This window comes from Megalobrama amblycephala, linkage group LG2 (assembly GCF_018812025.1).
Source record: "Megalobrama amblycephala isolate DHTTF-2021 linkage group LG2, ASM1881202v1, whole genome shotgun sequence".
Lineage (NCBI taxonomy): Eukaryota > Metazoa > Chordata > Actinopteri > Cypriniformes > Xenocyprididae > Megalobrama > Megalobrama amblycephala.
Window position 1 is genome coordinate 51,237,418 of NC_063045.1, and position 7,469 is coordinate 51,244,886.

The following is a 7,469-nucleotide window of genomic DNA, read 5'->3' on the forward strand; positions in this document are numbered from 1 at the left end:
AGCTGAACCTCTGTGACCTAAATTATATACTTGAAGTACTACCTGAAATTTTAAGTTGCTGTGCACAAAACTACTTTTGCATGAATGCAAGGATTTTCACAATATGTTTGCATGTTAATTGCAAACAAATAAAGCTAACTGAATTATTTTATTAGATCCTGAAAATCTATTTATTAGATCCTGGAAATACCTTTTTTAATGGTGTGCTATTTTGGTAACTCTCTACAATAAAGTCCTATTAGTTAACATTAGATAAGGCATTACCTTAAATTAATTAAAGGTGCCCTAGATTATGTTTTTAAAAGATGTAATATAAGTCTAAGGTGTCCCCTGAATGTGTCTGTGAAGTTTCAGCTCAAAATACCCCATAGATGTTTTTTTATTAATTTTTTTAACTGCCTATTTTGGGGCATCATTATAAACGCGCCGAGTTATGCTGTGGCCCCTTTAAATCCCGTGCTCTCCGCCCACAGAGCTCGCGCTTGCCTTAAAGAGTGCTGTAACAAAGTTTACACAGCTAATATAACCCTCAAAATGGATCTTTACAAAGTGTCATGCGTGCGGCATGCATGCGTCGGATTATGTGAGTATTGTATACTGTTATATTGTTTACATTGATTCTGAATGAGTTTGAGGCTATGCTGCGTGGCTAAAGCAAACATTACACACTGTTGGAGAGATTTATAAATAATGAAGTTGTGTTTATGCATTATACAGACTGCAAGTGTTTAAAAATGAAAATAGCGACGGCTCTTGTCTCCGTGAATACAGTAAGAAACGATGGTAACTTTAACCACATTTAACAGTACATTAGCAACATGCTAACGAAACATTTAAAAAAACAATTTACAAATATCACTAAAAATATCATGATATCATGGATCATGTCAGTTATTATTGCTCCATCTGCCATTTTTCGCTGTTGTTCTTGCTTGCTTACCTAGTCTGTTGATTCAGACGTTGATCCAGACGTTTTGCCCTTGTCTAATGCCTTTCATAATGATAATGTTGGGACCGTGGGCTGGCATATGCAAATATTGGGGGCGTACACCCCGACTGTTACAGTGCAATAGAATCAAAAATTGAATTTACCTTGGCATAGTTGAATAACAAGAATTCAGTGCATGGAAAAGACATTGAGTTTCGAGATTTAAAGGGGCCGCAGCCTGAATCGGTGCATAGTTAATGATGCCCCAAAATAGGCAGTTAAAAAAATTAATTAAAAAAATCTATGGGGTATTTTGAGCTGAAACTTCACAGACACATTTTACATCTCACTTATATTTCACACAGACTTATATTACATCTTGTGAAAGAACGTTCTAGGGCACCTTTAACTAATGTTAAATAATGAGACCTTATTGTAAAGTGTTACCTGTTGCATTGTGTATTTAAACATTCAGATTCTTTTTGTTATAAGAAAAATAGTTCTTAAACCTGTTATACTATAACAACACTTTTTTTGCAACTTATTTCAATATCGTGATAATACCATATACCATGATAAAAGCTTCAGCAATTATTGCAACATGAACATTTTAAACCGTCACATGCCTAGCTTTATCGTGAATAAGTCACGGCTGTAGGGTGTTGTTAGGCACACAACGTGAAGCGGAGCAACTCCTTCAGCCATGACTTATTCACGATACAGCACTAGCCTCGAGTACCTTATTGATTTTATAAAACGGTTACAAATATTAAAGCCAAAAAATATGTATCAATGCAACTTTCATAAAGTAAAATCACTAAAAGCCTTCCTTCTGCCGGGAAAAAAAAGTCCCTGACCGTGAACAGCAACAGAAGTTACATTATTACGCCATTAGATGGCGGCGAAGACTGTCTTTATGAGTGTGTCACTCAGTAGCAAAGACTTTTACATTTGAAAAGACTGAATTGTTGTGAACACAGAACAAGACGCAACTGACAAATGCTTTAACTAATGCTGTCAGTCACGGAAAACCCCTTAATTGATAAAAGGACAAGATAATGCGTTGGACATTTAAGCAGTTTTTTATTATGAACAGGACTGACCTGAAGCAAAATGCTAAATCTGAATGCAGGTAATAAACTCGTTAAATCGATCTCTTTCTCACAATACTCTTCTGCATAATACAGTAAGCTTCAATGAACAATATAAATTGAGAACAAACAGTTTACGTTGCTAAGAGTGGTTGCTAAGGGTTTTGTGTAGTGATACACCGTTGGGTGAAGCGGTAGCCTTGTTTTATCATGAATAAAACACAGCTATTGACCAATCAGAATCAAGGACAGGATCTAACCGTTTTATAAATGATGTTATAGTATTCTATAGAGTGATAAAGGCTATGTTGATTCGTTGATTTCCTGGAACATCATATGTCAAAAGTTTTATGAATTTGCGTCTCACTTCTGGACTTTCAGCGTGAGAGCACCCTCTGGTTATGAGTATGAATGAAACTGACATTACATTATATGTGTGTGCACAATAATGCTAACAACACCTTATCTTTGGTAAAAATACGAAACCTTTAGACTTTTCTAATGATTCATAGGAAAATGAAGTGGTATTTTCAAGGGCTCAATCAAAATGGATGGATGTTGTTTGGAAGAACATTTTTATTAAGGTTTGTATTTTGTGTGCCCTGTATAGAAAACACTGATGTCTTCTGTCAGTCACATGCCTGTTTAAGTGATGAACTGCACTACTTGTAGTTGTTTTCAGAGATGGTAACAGACATTTTATACTTGTACTAAAATTGTGTGGCCTACAAATCTTTCAACCTCTCTAGTGGCAGTGAACAAAAAAAGTTAACATACAGCCCTGCATTTGATTTATGTGCAGTATTTTGAACAAATGGCTTTGAATGAGGGACAGACCGAAATATAAGGCCTTATAACTCTTGTATAACTTAGAAAAACTTGAAAAACAGGCCAAAATCATTTAGACTACTTTTATTGTTTCATTTTTTTTTTTTTTTTTACCCTTTTCTTGAGCTCGACAAGACGTGTTCAGTGTGAACTATAAGCATATGAGCGTAAAGATCATTAAAAATATATATACTTGTTTTTCACAGAAAAAAAATAACAGCATAAAGGATTGAAATAACTATTCCCTTAAAGCCAAAATCCCTGATCAAAGAATATAATTCAAGGCCTTATGCTTTGCCACATCTAATATACATTTTATAATAATAAAAAAAACCTTTTAGAAATAAATTCTTTTAAAAATAATGATCGATTTGGCATGCTAATCATATTTGAAATAGTAAAACATTCAAATAGAAGGTTCCATTATTGTCAAACAGATCTGATTGAGATTTATCATCTGAATAAAAAAATCTTTGCACTGGAATCAAACAAAGAGTCTCAACAAGGTCGAATTTAAGGCAAACTCTGGGTCTGTCTTTATTCCTTCTCTCCTGCAGCTTCTTCATGCTGGTTATGCTGCCAGTTTGTCATCTGAATGCCCGGGCATTAGCAAAAGTGGCCTAAATTAATTTGGCAAGAGAAAGAGGCAGATGGAACATGTAATTGTAAAGGCACAGTTTTGGCAGCCTAAAAAGACAACTTAGAAGAATTAATATTTTCCCATGGTTAATAAATGTGAATTTATTTTGAAATTAATCCTTAATTCATTTCAAAACAGTTGTCTCATCTTAACTGTGCAAAAACAAGCTGTGAGAAACCTTACTACTTATGATGATGGCAATAGCTTGAATAGGAAGTAAGTTAGCAATATGTTATCGCTATAAATCCTTAACATAAATTAAAGTATTGTCAGCTATCAGTAATCCTCCTACACAATGTGAACTATTTCCTTTATTTCCAAAAAAAAAAAAAAAAATTCAGACATGGAAATAATTTTTAGTGTTGACTGCTTGGATGCACCCTCATAATACCAAAATGAATCCACGGGGAGACGAGATGAAAAAAGATACACCTTATAAAACTAGAAAAACAACATCCCCAGGATCACAAAACATCATCTTATTCACATAAAAAGTAACTCACATACTTGAACATGGTTGTTTGAAATGATGTAGACTGACATGTATACACATCTTTATGTGTCGGTTGCTGTGACAGCATGTGATTCCTCCCTAAGGGTTTACACTGATGGTGGAGTCAAATAATTCCAAATTCAAGCTTTGGATTTCTTTACAGCTCTCATTTACATTTATGCTCTCAGCAAACGCTTTCTTTTCAAAGCGACTTACATCCCATCTTTAAAATAATGAATGAAGCAATAATAAATGAATTATACTGCAAGCTGGAGAAAAGCTGCTGCCTGGTGAGTGCACTTGTTTTATATATCGCATGCAATTTTCACGCGCATTTCATCAGTAAAGCTGGTTCCCTGATTACCGCGAAATCGCCATCACCTGCTTTCAAATGGAGCGGCATTTAATAGGATTAGCCGTAGTTCACTGACAAGCTACGCAATATCACGTTCATTATCGAAGGCGATTCATCTGCGATAATGAACGCGATATTGCGTGGCTTGTCAGTGAACTACGGCTCTGTATATTAAATGCCGCTCCATTTGAAAGCAGGTGATGGCGATTTAGCGGTAATCAGGGAACCGGCTTTACTGAGGGAATGCGCGTGACAATTGCATGCGATATATCGCCCAGGCCTAATGACAATGAGGTCTTGGAGTTGTAAATAAATAAATAAACAATAGTTTTGTGAAGAACAAGGCTGTTACGAGCAGGGCGGGCGAGAGCCGTGAGGGAACGGCGCGAGGCCGGTGACGCGAGTGATAATGAGCGTCACCTGCGAGGCGTGCCGGCCTCGAGTCTCTCACGGAGGAGCTCCGGAGGCATAAAAGGAGGAGCGACATCAGTGAAGGACGAGAGAGGACCAGGCCTGGACTTTACGTTATGTTTTATTATGTTTGTGTGGCCGGCAGACGTCCGCGAGGGTCTGCCGGCATTACTTTCGTTTTGTTCTTTGTTTATTTTACATTAAAGTTACGTTGAATGTTCGCCGGTTCCCGCCTCCTTCTTCCTGGGTTTCGGCACCAATGTAACGAAGTTCGTAAATGAAGTCCTCTCTCGTCCTTCACTGATGTCGCTCCTCCTTTTATGCCTCCGGAGCTCCTCCGTGAGAGACTCGAGGCCGGCACGCCTCGCAGGTGACGCTCATTATCACTCGCGTCACCGGCCTCGCGCCATTCCCTCACGGCTCTCGCCCGCCCTGCTCGTCACAAAGGCATAATACCCCAAGCTTTACTCACCCTCAAGCCATCCTAGGTGTATATGGCTTTCTTCTTTCAGATGAACATGATCGCAGTTATATTAATAAATATCCTGACACATCCGAGCTTTATAATGGCAATTAGCCAGATCAACAAGTATGAGCTGAAGAAAGTGCCTCCATCCGCATCCATCCATCATAAACGTACTCCACACGGCTCTGGGGGGCTAATAAAGGCCTTCTGAAACGAAGCGATACGTTTGTGTAAAAAAAAATCCATATTTAACAAGTTATGAAGTAAAATATCTAGCTTCTGCCAGACCACCTAAAGTATTCAACTTACGTAAAAACGGAACTGGCGTCACGTCAGTTAAGCTTTTTCTGTAAGTTTAATATGGAAAGAGTAGGACGTAGTGTAAGCGTTTTTAACTGCGAGAGTTTTACACTTTCTTTGTAAGTTGAATACGGAAGGGGGTCTGGCAGAAGCTAGATATTTTACTTCATAGTTTGTTAAATATGGATTTTTTTTTTAAAAATGTTTTTTTTACACATACGCATTGCTTCGCTTCAGAAGTCCTTTATCAACACCCCGGAGCCGTGTGGAGTACATTTATGATGGATGGATGTGGATGGAGACACTTTCTTCAGCTCATATTCGTTGATATTGCTCAGTGCCATTATAAAGCTTGGATGTGTCAGGATATTTATTAATATATCTCTGATTGTGTTCATCAGAAAGAAGAAAGTCATACCTGGGATGGCTTGAGGGTGAGTAAAGCTTGGGGTAATTTTCATTTAAAAGTGAACTAATCCTTAAAGTTCAGTCTAATTTGGAAATCCATTGGTTCATAGACCTTTGTCAGGGTAACACCAGATTTATATTTTGACAGGAATGAAAAGGAGGCTGTGAGAGATAGAAGTACAGGTACGTTCAATATCTGTTTCATCTGACAAAATGTCTTTCAAAAAATAGACTAGATTTGAAAATGAGTTGTCAAAATGATGTGATCTAGGACCTTTATACAGTGTGTGCCATTGTAAATACTGTTAAGTCTATTCCTCACAGCCTTGTTTTCATCGATCTAACCTGACTAAGGCCTATTCTTGGAATGAGCCAGCTCAAAAAAAAAAAATCTGTCCAAAAATCTGATTCGTTAGCTGTCATATGGACCAATTTTATGTAACTTGTTTTGGTGACATTTTTAGAGCTTGACAGACGTGGCCACTATGAACTGTAACCAAAAACAGCATACGAGATGATGGTTAAAAAAAAAAAGACCGAAACTATTTTTTAAACTTATAAAAAGTCAGCAAGAATAAATTGTCCATATAATGGCTAACTAATTTACTTAATCTAAGATTTTTAGAAGGATTAAAAGGGAAATGAAGAATAGCACTGCCAAATGAAAAATGAAAAAACAAGCCAAACACCTCCAATGATCTGTGTCCTTGTGGGAAATAAAAGCCAGCTCATGAAAATGTGCTTGATACAGCCACTTTATCTTACACATCAGTAATCAGTCTGAATCTCTGCAAATCCAAAGAATCATGGGTGTAAACTGAGGGGGTGGGGAGAGGAAAAAGGGGAAATAGAATGTTTGGGAGGTAGACATTGCTTTGGGAGTTAGTGTATTCAGCTCTGGGCAGTAGGGAGGGAACATTTCAACACAGCCAACCTCAGCGAGCAAATCTAAAATCTAATTTATGTTTTTCAAGAATTCACTTGTAACAAGTCTTCATTTTCTCACAGGGTACAAGAAGTATGCTCAGGTTAGACTGTCACAGGCCTCGGTTAAAGTGGTCCTGAATCAACATGCATTTTCTTTGCTGTAAATAGGCATCTGGTCACAAATGATATGCCAAGATAGCCGTTTACACCTGATATTTTAAAGGTGCCCTCGAATGAAAAATTGAATTTATCTTGGCATAGTTAAATAACAAGAGTTCAGTACATGGAAATGACATACAGTGAGTCTCAAACTCCATTGTTTCCTCCTTCTTATATAAATCTCATTTGTTTAAAAGACCTCCGAAGAACAGGCGAATCTCAACATAACACCGACTGTTGCGTAACAGTCGGGGTGTACGCCCCCAATATTTGCATATGCCAGTCCACGTTCCCAACATTATCATTATGAAAGGCATTAGACAAGGGCAAAACATCTAGATGTGCATAGCTGAATCAACAGACTAGGTAAGCAAGCAAGAACAAGAGTGAAAAATGGCAGATGGAGCAATAATAACTGACATGATCCATGATAATATGATATTTTTAGTAATATTTGTAAACT